Source organism: Sarcophilus harrisii, chromosome 5 (genome assembly GCF_902635505.1).
Source record: "Sarcophilus harrisii chromosome 5, mSarHar1.11, whole genome shotgun sequence".
In the NCBI taxonomy this organism is placed as follows: Eukaryota; Metazoa; Chordata; class Mammalia; order Dasyuromorphia; family Dasyuridae; genus Sarcophilus; species Sarcophilus harrisii.
In genome coordinates, this window is record NC_045430.1 from 101920425 (window position 1) to 101933324 (window position 12900).

Sequence of the window (12900 nt, forward strand, 5' to 3'; positions counted from 1 at the left end):
ATATATAATGGTGTGATAGTGAGAAAACCAAAAAATGCTGTTACTAGCCTAAGGTAAACATGTAATAATTAGCACATGTTGCTTCCAATTTATGACAGTTATGTTCTTGAGGAATATTAGGACACAATGAGAGAAGAAATCCTCATTTCATCCAGAAGCCACGTCTCAGTTCACATAGTATAGTAGTATTACTGCCTTTTTCCTGCTTTTTTTGCAGGGCCAAAGTGAACTGAAATGGCTAAATAATTAAATCAGATAAATTCACTTTTTCTGAAACTTTGCACATCATGTACTCTAATCTTGTCCCACTTTGACTTTTCCATGACTTGTAGGAAAGCAATCTTTATAATCAGCTAAAAGACTATGTTCTTTTATGAAAGGTGGGGACAGCAAGCAATAACTTATTTTAAGGAGGCCTGACAAATGATCATGATGCTAGTTGTCTAGGCAGTTGTTCAGGTTGGAAAGCTAAAGCACTGCTACTCTCTATTTTCAAGAAAACAAAAGGCTGTGAAGGTTACCTACAGGACACTGTGTATTTATCCATTTGTCCTGGAGCAATTTTCCCCTTGTCATGTGAACCCACTTAGGCCATAGATAAAGGAGTTATACATTTTGAGATTTGATATTCTGAAAAAAAAAGATGATTCCTTTGTAGAACCATGGCATAGACTATGGAGACGTGTCTTCCAGAAAGGAACTCAGGAAGAAACTGAATTGTCGAAGTTTTGACTGGTACCTCAAAAATGTTTATCCATCTCTAAAGCCAATACAAAATGTTATCGCTTATGGAACAGTAAGTACCATATTTATGTATATTCTGAGACACATTAAAACAAACTTGGTTCTTTCTCCAAGGGCAATGATCTGGTGTTGATCTGAGGGAGATTGGAAAGAACTCAGATAAAGACCCGTCTCCTCTCCACATTTTGGCTCTTGCCTCCATTTGGCATTTCTCATTGAAGAAGGAATAGTTTTTTTTAGTTCTATTTTCTTCCTTTGAATATGAATCTCTATCCCCATAGTAACTATTTATGCTTGAGTTCTTTCTCATTTTAATTATTTTTTTCTTTTCTTATGATCAGTTATTAGTGTGATCACGTTCCAGTCTCAATGTATGAAGAATTGTGCCCTAAACTTCAAACCCTTCTTATTGTTATTTTCTGAGGTCTGTCCTGGAGCCCAGCTTTAGGCTCTCCTCTCTTCTCCTAGGCCTGGGGTAGAGTCCTGGGTCACTCACACAGTCCACCAAATGACCTTATTCTTTGTGATCCCCCTGCTGGCTGCAGACTACAATCATCCTCTCTTCCCTGGAACCTGAGAATGCTTTCCTGCTGGTGCCCACAGCTAGCAGGGTCCCTGCCCAGGTGTGGGGTAACTCCTTCTGGGTCTCCCAGCCCAGGTTTGTCTGATCAGCACGACTGTGGTTGGGATCCCTCGACAATGGAATTCAGTCTTCTCTCACTCGGCTATCAGAACCCCACTGTCTGTAAGATGAACATTTCTAAGGCCTCTGAGGCTGTTTCCCAGCCCCAGCTGCTCCAGGGGCTTGTGGTTCATTGATTCTGCAAAGTTGACCTGGAGGTGTTTGCACTTCACTCAGGCCAAACCTCTGCCCCTGGAAGTCAAATCTATCCTGGAATCTTCTTAGGTTATTTCAGAATAGGGATCGGAAACATCCAGTCTGTTGGCTTTGTAAGGCCTTCAACATCATTTGGTCTGGCCCTGCCAAGGCAACTGCAAATGACAATAGCATCCCACTGCTCCAGTTCTTTAAACTGACAATTTTGTACGACAATTTTGAAGGATGTTATAAAAAACAAAATGTCCCCTGGCAGAAAAAATCCATCTTAGGAGAACTGCTTTTCCTTGACTTTTCTTTATTTCAGCTGCTCTATGTTCCCTCTAATGCAATGTTCTGTCTTTTTCTGTGGAGAAAATTTGGAGAGCCAAAAATTTTCTGACCTACTCCACCATCTTTCCAGAATCCTCTCCTCTCTGAAATTCTTTATGATCAGCATTTCTATTTACTATGCAGTACTGGTTTCCTGGTTTCTATTTACTGGTTTCCATTCCCAGATTTCCCAGATTTGAGACAAGTAAATGGTGAAATGGATTTGCAGACAAGATAAACTAAGTTTAAATTTAGTCTAAGAAGTGAGATTTTGGGCAAATCTCTCTTGAGCTTTGTTTATTCACCTACAAAATAGGAATTAATAATATTTAACTTGCTAACTTAAAGAGTACTTTTTAACTTAAAAGGTTGTTGTAAGCATGAACTGAGGTAGCATAGGTAAAGTGTTTTGCCAACCTTTAAAGTACTATAGAAACCATTATTTCTCTTTACAATTTGTATACTGCTGGATCCACTGAGCATGAACTGAAGTAGCATAAGCAAAGTGTTTTGCTAACCTTTAAAGTACTATGTAAGGGACAGCTAGGTGACAAAGTGGATAGAGCCCCAACTCTGAAGTCTGGAGGACCTGAGTTCAAATCTGGTCTATGACACTTAACACTTCCTATTGTGTGACCCCAGGAAAGTCACTTAACCCCAATTGCCTCAGCAAAAATAAATAAATAAAGTACTACATAAGTCATTATTTCCCTTAAAATTTTGTATACTCCTGGATCCATTGATCCAATCACTATTTTCTTTCTTTTTATAAAGTAGCTAGATCCTCTTGTTTCCCCTTAAGTTTCCTAGCCATTACCAAATTTCCAGAACCAACACTGTTCTCAGCTAAATTCAGAAAGTGACTTCAAGCACTCATCCTTTCCCAGAAGCTACTTTAGGATTCTTTAGGAAGCAAGTGGATGTCTTGAAAAGATTACAGCTGTCTTGTCCTCTGAAATATGTGTCTCATTCCCAGGGTGTAAAAAATAGGCAGGTTGCAAACTTCATCTTTCTTTTGGCTTGTGTCACTACTGAATATAGAGTCTGAGAAACAACTTTGTTGATTAACAACCTGTGTGATATTAAGGCAAGTCACTTAATTTCCTTAAGCCTCTGTCAAATGAACCTATAGCACAAGATACTCTGAAATTCCTTCCAAGACTAAATCTATCATCCTTTAAGATGAAAATGCATATCAATAGTAAAAAGCCAAATCCTAGTGAAGTATGGATGATGGGTCTATTTTATCGGTCTCTCTTTACCAAAAGTATTGTGTGTTTGCTCCTTCAGATGAAAAATGCTTTGGATAACAAGTTCTGCATTGATCAAGGACCCGTGTCAGGGAAAACTCCAATCATACATTTTTGCCAGAGCTATGAATCACAGGTATGGTCCCAAGGTAGACATTTCTACTCTGCCACTTCTCACTCTTCATAAATCTTATTATGATTTGGTTCCTTTTAGCTTTTGTTAGGTTTTGGATTAAGACCTAATAGAGAACTGAGGGAATCTGGGAATAGTGAATGTAAAGGAGGACTAAATATTATTCTAATCAAGACAATTATCCAAGACATCTAGGATGAAAAATGCTATCCACCTCCACAAGAGAGAACTGATGAACTCTGAATGCAGATTGAAGCATACTTTTTTCACTTTTTTTGTTTTTCTTGATTTTTTTTGGCAACATGACTAATATGGAAATTATTGATTCTACATTGCTTACCTTCTCAAACTGCATGGCAGGAATGGTAGGAAAGAGAAAATTTGGAATTCAAAATTTCAAAAAAGTATGTTAAAATAAATGTTAATGAATTAAATGGGGCAAAGGAAGAGGGACAAAATTTGAGAGAGATTTCAAAGGCAGAAATGAAAAGACTTGGGTGTTTAGGGGTTAGAAAAAGGATAGTCTTGGATGTTATAAGAAATAAGAGAAAGGGAGAAAGGAAGTTTTAAGTGGGGAAGATGATAAATCTGGTTTCCTATTTATTAGATATGTAGTTTGTTTGTACATATTTGTTTGCTTGTTATCTCCTCCATTAGATTGTAAGCTTCTTAAGGACAGTGGCTGTCTTTTGCCTCTTTTTTTAATCCCTCGTGCTTAACATAGTGCTTGGTACATTTTGGGCTCAAATGCTTATTGACTGACTGGTATATTACCCATGGAGAAATATCCAAGAGGCAATTATCCAAGAGGCAACCAGATAAGGTTGAGAATGGAGCTACAAACTTCCATGTTATCTACATAGAAATTATAAATGCAGATCATTGGAGCATGTGAGAAGAGAGTTTAGATAAAAGAGAGCTTAGGACAGAATCTTAAAGAATGCTACCAAGATTTCTCTTTTTCATTTTGACCATTCCCAGTAATTATCTATTCCTCATGTAACAGGCTCTCCAGGTCCTTCACCATATTCTAGACACTTTTCATACAAGTAGTGTCCCTTTTAAAATGTGGCATTAGAAGTGATCTAATTAGGTAAAAGTACATGAGAATGATTTACCTCCTTCAATTTGAACACTTCTTTCTTAATTCTGTCAAAGATTCCATTAGCTTTTTTTGACCCCAAACTTAATATGAGTCTTTTGGTTCATATTTAGGGTTAACAGAATTTTACTGGACTACTTTCTAACTTGGGAATGGCCAGAGATGAAACAGAGCAGGCCAGAGAGGATGCTAGCAATCAGAAGCAGTTTAATTAAATTAATTTCAGAGAAGGGGATGCAATTTGAAAATCTGAAGCATCTCCTGAGAGTTCCTCATGCTACAGAAAAGGCAAAGATTATATACATAAATCACAATTGGGAAGGAAAGGAGAAAGGATATTACATAAAATCATTTCCAGGTCTTAAGCAGTTTCTCATGGCAACACTATGAGTGCAGGATAATACAGATGATCTTGAGTCCTGTAGGAGCATTTCTTAAGTTAATTGTTTTAGGTCTTTGCGGGAGGGGTGGGGTTATTGCTTATGGAGTATAGAATCAGATATTGTGATAGAACAGGTTCTATAGTTTTTGATTTGCTTCTCTCAGCATACACAGGCATAGGAATATAGTGGTTGTGAAAGCATTATCAAGAATTAATTTATTGCTTTAAATTGCATTGTGAGTCTCTGATTCCCATGTTAGCATGTGCTGGTAAAATGGGACATCTAAAAAAAATCTAAATTTTTAATATATTCAACACACATAATATTGATTAATATGAAAATCATAAGTACCTTCACATGCATTTGTTGTTCAAACTCATTAGATTTTTTTTCTTTTCTTTATGAGACAACTGGGGGTTAGTGACTTGCTCAGGATCACACAGCTAATAAGTGTTAAGTGTCTGAGTCTGAATTTGAACTCAAGTCCTCTTGACTCTAACTCAGCTATTCTATCCATTGTGCCATTTAGCTGCCTCTTTGTCTTTTTTTTTTTTTTTTTTTTGGTTAAACGTGTAATTTTTTTATACATTGCCACAATTGTCATGTTGCCCAAGAAAAATCAGATCAAAAAGAGGAAAAATGAGGGAAAAAAGCAAAATTCAAGCAAACAATAACAAAAAGAGTAAAAATAATATGTTGTGGTCCACCCTCAGTTCCCACAGTCCTTTTTCTGGGTGTAGATGGCTCTCTTCATCACAAGATCATTGGAACTGGTCTGAATCACCTCATTGTTGAAAAGAGCCATATCTATCAGAACTGATGATCATATAATCTTGCTGTTGCCATGTATAATGATCTCCTGGTTCTGTTCATTTCACTTAGTAGTGAACAATAATATTCCATCACATTCATCTACTACCATTTATTCAGCCATTCTCCAATTGATGGGCATCCACTCAGTTTCCAGTTTCTGCCCACTACAAAAACATCTGCCACAAATATTTTTGCACATGTGGGTCCTTTTCCCTCCTTTATGATCTTTGGGACACAGACCCAATAGAGGTATTGGATCCAAGAGTATGCACAGTTTGATAGCCTTTTGAGTATAGTGCCAAACTGCTCTCCAGAATGACTGAATCTGTTCACAATTCCACCAACAATGCATCAGTGTCCCAGTTTTCCCACATCCCCTCCAACATTCGTCATTATCTTTTCCTGTCATTTTAGCCAATCTGAGAGGTGTGTATCTCAGAGGTGTCTTAATTTGCATTTTTCTGATCCATAATTATTTAGAGCACCTTTTCATATGACTAGAAATAGTTTTAATTTCTTCATCTGAAAATTGTTTCTTCTATATAGACCTTCTATAAAGGTCTAAAAAGACCTTTAAATTCCAATTTTCCTTTACATTTAACTCAATTATTTAGCCTTTTAAGATCTGTTTGGATCCTGACTATACTTCAAGGTGGTATTTCTCCCTCCTCACTTGTTTCATCCACATATTTGATAAGTATATTAAGTGTACCTTTATTCAAGACACTGATAAGCATGATAAATATCCCAGGGTCAGGCAGAACTTCTTACAACACTACACTAAGGATTTCTTTGCAATTTGGCATCTCCTATTAATAAGTATTTCTTTATGGTCAAAGAAGAAAGTCTGAGAAAAGGAGTGTGAATGCAAAAGTGCCTGGAAGATGAGAGAAGAACTAGAAATATATGGAGAGATTAATCTCAGAGTCACAAAGCAAGTATCCTTCTTTCCCCCAAGACCATATTTGAAATCACATATATGGAATTCACCTTCAGGATCCCTACACTTTCTGTTTTAGCATGATTTCCTTCAACCACCATCTTTCCAGACATGCAGGCTGGCAATCTAAGCATCATATCCATTTCTACAATTCTCTCTTTTTCACCTTCCATACTCAATCTGTTGCCAAATGCTATTTTTTAAACTATTTTTTCTTTGTAATATCTCTAGTATATGCCCCCATCTCTCCTCTGGAAGTGCTATCTCCCTGGTGCAGATGCTTATTATTTCATGTTTGGACTATTGCAAAAGTCTGCTTCAAGTCTCTTCCCACTCCATTCCAGTTTCTATCATCTGTCACATTAATCTTCTGAAAGTGAAAATCTGATCCCATCAAGTCCCTATTCAATAAACTCCAGGGTCTCTTCCTGGGGTCACCTCTGGGATGAAATATAAAAATCTGTTTAGCATTCAAAATCCACTACAACTTGACCCCTCTCCTTTTTAAGCTTTCCTACGCTTATTCTTGCACATACACACACACACACACACACACACACACACACACACACACACTCCTCATCTCACCTCCCTCTACCAAGTGCTCTGTGATTCAGTGATATCTTCACTGACTTTCCTGTGCTTGGAATAATTTTTGACCTCCATCTCCTGGCTTCTCTGAAGTTCCAGTTAAAATCTCATCTTCTACACAAAGTCCGTCCTGACCTCTCTCCCCCTTATTTCTAGCTCTTTCCCTCCATTGATTATATCTGTTTTATCCTGAATATTAGAAGCATCTAAGGGGTGCTATGGATAGAGTGCTAGCACACATAGGTGCTATATAAATGCTACTGATTATTAGCATTATTACTGAATTAGCAATATTACTACTCCATTAGACTGTGGGATTCTTAAGGGTAGTAACTACCTTTTGCCTTTCTAAGTCCATTGCTTACACATTGTGTCTGCAAATAGTAAATGCTCTTTCTGCCACATTACTGCAGATGCTCAAGTAGTGAAGAAAGTGGATACCTTTTCATAAAGATTCTCAGTGCAGCTAAATGGTGCAGGAGAATCTGAGTTCAAATCTAGCTTCAGATACTTAATACTTACTTGGTGTATGGCTCTGAGCAAGTCAATTAACCTCAATTGCCTTACCAATACCCTCCCACCAAAAAATAAAGACCAGACATAGAGATTCTCTTCTCCATAGGGATTTAGTGGAACAAGAGAGGATAGAGGGAGACTTCCTCTTCCCAGAGGTGACCCAGAGGTCTTATTTCCCGGAAATAAGACAAGCAAACACAATGATTTCTCCATGCCCTGAGAGCAATCTGTTGGCTTTCCCTGAGTTAGGTGTTTACCATCAGTGATTCTATACCCCTCACAGGCTACTTTATTCCTTTTTAAGTTGCATTCTACTTTCTAACTGGAGAGCTGTGCCTGGGACTGTTATATGGTGATAGGTTCTCCAAAAATTGGTGCCTTGTGGATCCTGGCCAAGGGCCTGAGCCAAAATTAGCAGCATGTTCTGATGTGAAATATAAAAAGATGCATACACATTGGGATTTTAAACAGGTAAGTTGATGGGGATTTTAGATTTTTGACTTGAAAGCCAAACACTATGCTAAGCTCTTTTTATAAATATCATGTCATTTAATCCTCATAATAACCCTGCTATTATTATTGTTACAGTTTTTGTTACAGTTGAGAAACTGAGGCAAAAAAGAGATCAAATTACTTGCCCATTATCTCACAAATATTGAACTCTGGTTTTTGTGACTACAGGCCCAGTGCTGTATTCACTGCACCACCTAAGTGACCCATAAAACTTGCTGGGCATGGGCTGGTGCAAGTATAGAGTATTGGACTGGAGTTAGGAAGAACTCAGTTCTAATCTGGTCACTTAAAAGTTTAGTCTCGGTTTTCTCAACTATAAAATGAGGGTAATGATAGCACCTGCCTACTGTTGTGAAGATCAAATGAGACAGTTATAAAAATAGCCTAGCTCATAAGAGGCACTATACAAATGCTTATTCCTCCCCCTGTTCCCTTACCTTCAGAGCAAGCTGAATTAGGAGATAATTTGAGCTCACGAGTTCTGAACTCCAGTAAGGCTAAAGTGGATAAATTTGCTAGCTATTATGCAAATAACTCTGGCTATAGAAAGAAGGCAGCAAAGGCTGAGTAGGGAGGATGGAGATATGGGACAAGAAGAAAATTTGTTGGACAGGACATTTCATTGAAATCATTCCTTGTTCTTTTCCCATTCAGGGGGCAGCTATCATCAACAGAGACACCAAAAGGTGCCTGGAAATACAGGAAGATGCCACAAAATTCTATATTCTCATCCTCCGGCAGTGTACAGGGCAAGTGTGGAACATTGACCATATTGTCAGAGACTGGGTCAGTACAGAGGCTAGCAAATGACTTGATCCAGGTGCTCATCATGTCTATAAACAAGGGCAATTTTTGAACACCCAAGTTATAGAGGGTGAATGTTATAAATTCAAATAGATTATACATGCAACTTGGTAGATCCAATTACGATGAAGTGGGACTTTTCAAGGACAAGGAAGAGAATACTATGACAAACTGTTTCTACCTTCTTACAGCAAAACTCCCATTGGCAATTATCTCTCTTTGAAGTTTCTTGAAATAAACACTCATCTAGATGCAAAGTGTTTGTGTCTCTTGGTATAAGGGGAGGACAAAAATGACAGTGTGTGAGCATTTATGTTTGGGTCTTAATAATGTTGTTTAGCTAACAATTTCTGTATTTACTCTATTTACTCATTTCTCCATAACTTCCCTTTCTTATATCCCCAAAAAGCAGTCCAGTGCTCTTGGTGCTTTTCTGTATGACTTGAGAAATTCTATTCTCATACAGTCAGGTGAAACTGTATTCAGATGATCATTTTAAGTAAAATTCTCAAAAGGATCTTCTCTTGGCAGCAAGGATTCTCTTCCATTCCCTCCTTTTTTATATTTGAAATTATTGTATATAGAAATATGCCATGTAAACCATACTCTTCTAATCACCACTTTAATCTGTATTCATCAGACTACTTTTCTTTAGCCATTCTCTGGTAAATGCTCTGGTAAATGCAAAAACATCATGGTACTGAGTCAGGGAGTTAAACCAGAAGATCTAGGATGAGCGTTAACTTCCTCTCATTTCTATGTGCTTAAACTATGTGAAGTGATGGGTTGATCTGAAATCTGGGTTGGTGGAGAGTGCTTTCATGCCACGAATTGCCCATCATTATGAAACTATAGATCTTTTGAGTATTTTTATTGTCTATTTGGAGTGTGGAGATATAATTTTGTATCTTTGATGCCTAGTATAGTAGAAAGCACTCGATAAATGTTTTGTAATTCAATTGTTTTATTGTCTGACGGGTATTTGTTAAAAACAGGGGTAACTTGCAGAGGATATGTTGACTGATACCTATGTATTTACTATCATGTAAGGTTATATATTTTTGGCACAGGAAATAGTTTCTGTTGTTGAGCCTCAAAGCTATTTCCAAGAGGATTGTTGTACACTTTAGCAACCACCAGCGCTACTAAATCTGATCCACAAATCAGCTCAAATCTGAACATCATCTTGACTTTCTAAGTCAGGAGCCTGGCAGCTTTTAATTACCAATTAACTCCACATAAAGTTAAAGATTTAAATCTTTGTTAAGTAATTAAAGGAAGACAAATTGAAATATAAGAGAGAGAAGCAAATTTTATGACCTGAGAAGTGACCTGAAAAGAACCAGGATTTCACTGTACATAGCAATAGCAATATTATATGACGATCAATTCTAATGGAAGTGGCTCTTTTCAACGGTGAGGTGATTCATGCCAGTTCCAATGATCTTGTGATGAAGAGAGCCGTCTACACCCAGAGAGAGGACTGTGGGAACTCAGTGTGGATTAAATCATAACATTCTTACTCTTTTTGTTGTTTGCGTGCATTTTTTCTTTCTAATTTTTTTCTTTTTGATTTTATTTTTGTTGTACAACAATATAATTGTATAAATATATGCATATATTGGATTTAACATATATTTCTACAATGTTTAACATATATTGGACTACTTGCCATCTCAGGGAGAAGGTGAGGGGAGAGAGGGAAATTGGAGCACAAGGTTTTGCAAGGGTTAATGTTGAAAAATTACCCATGCAACTATGCTCAAAAAGTTATCAAACTGTGCATGCCCTTTGATCTAGCAGTGTTACTACTGGGCTTATATCCCAAAGAGATACTAAAGAAGGGAAAAGGACCTGTATGTGCAAGAATGTTTTGTGGCAGCCCTTTTTGTAGTGGCTAGAAACTGGAAACTGAATGGATGCCCGTCAGTTGGAGAATGGCTGAATAAATTGTGGTATATGAATATTATGGAAATTATTTTGGTAAGAAATGACCAACAGGATGGATTTCCAGAAAGGCCTGGAGAGACTTTAACAACTGATGCTGAGTGGAAATGAGCAGGACCAGGAGATTCATTATAACTTCAACAAATTACTATATGATGACCAGTTCTGATGGACCTGGCCATCCTCAGAATGAGATCAACCAAATCATTTCCAATGGAGCAGTAATGAACTTGAACCAGCTACACCCAGAGAAAGAACTCTGAGAGAGGACTAAAAAACCATTACATTGAATTCCCAATCCCTATATTTATGCCCACCTGCATTTTTGTTTCCTTCACAAGCTAATTGTACACTATTTCAGAGTCTGATTCCTTTGTACAAGAAAATAATTTGGTTTAATAATGTATACTTTTTGTATCTAATTTATATTTTAATATATTTAAATCACTGGTCATCCTGCCATCTGGGGAGGGGTTGGGGGAAAAATTGGAACAAGAGGTTTGGCAATTGTTAATGCTGTAAAGTTACCCATGCATATAACCTGTAAATAAAAGGCTATTAAATAAAAAAAAAGAAAAATTACCCATGCATATGTTTTGAAAATAAAAAGCTTTAATTAAATATATATATGTGTGTTATATATATATATATATATATATATATATATATATATATTTCTTGAGAGCAGAGACTATTTTTTAGGTATCTCCCAAGTTGCCAGTACTTTTCCCTGCAAATAACTTCATATTCCCTTATCTGTGGACTTAATAATGTTAAATAGAATTTAAGATCATTGAAATCAAGAATTATTTTCATTTTTTGTTTATATCAAAAGTCAAATCCTGTACTTTGTACCAAGTATATGTTTAATAATACCTGTATGCTGAACTGAACTGAATGCTGGCATATTCCAGGCTAGATGCTATTTTAACAGCAGGGAATATAAGAAGTAGCTTTAGGTGGAGGTGGGACCTGAGAAACTGGCTTGTCTGGGTATACATCAGCTGTATTTTTTAGAATTATAAAGCAACTTAGTGATAGAAAGCTGTCCTTTCCGTGGCTACCTGGTCGTGGTGGAAAAATCCTCAGTGTGAAGAACTTGGAGAAATGGCAGTAGTGGATATGTTATTTAGTGTTCAGATTCCCAGAAATGGTGCTACATCCCAAAGCCATAACTGTGAGAAAATGGGGCAGGAGTAATGGCACAGTCATATTTGGTACATGTTAGATGGTTCAAGGAACAGAAGTTCCTGGAGGTATAATGCTTCATAAAGACATGTTTATACCATGGATGCTTTGAGCTGAGAGGAAAAGGGAAGGAAAAAGAAAGAAAGAATCTGGAGCAAACCAAACGGTTATCCAGAAACAAAGTTGGCTGATAAGTTCTAAAATAGAAAGACGTGGGGCCCAAGCATTAGGATAATGAAGGATGCAATGTCAACAACATTCAGCTCCTCACCTGATAGTAGTGGTCACTGGCTCACTTTTCACTTAAGATAAGGTGGGTGGGGGACAACTTACAATATATAACTTTGGAGAGATATTTATATAAGATAGAAAATAAATAAATATCAAAAATATCCTCTTTCATTTAACTTAGGAGATTCTATTCAGGATAGAGTCTTGAAAATTTTGAATAAACAGAAGGTCAGAACAACTGTCTCTTTCTTGTTACATTGCCTTCCTGCCACTGTCCTGCACTTTCTAAATACTCCCTATTCATAAATAGTGAAGGATATAAACAAATATTTATGATCAGCCACATCTTTATCTAGCTGGCATCTGGACTAGTTAAGCATAAATGTAAATCAACTTTAAATAACAGATACACTTTGGATTTAGTATATGTTTTCCTGATTTTTAAAAAAATGAAGAAAACGTAGACCCCCCAAAAAAAAAGAAAGAAAGAAAGAAAGAAATCACCACTTTTAATCCAGCAGACAATCTAGCACTAATTGGACATATCTCTCACTCTTCCTTCATAAGTCCCATCTATGATGGCAGCGATGAAGTA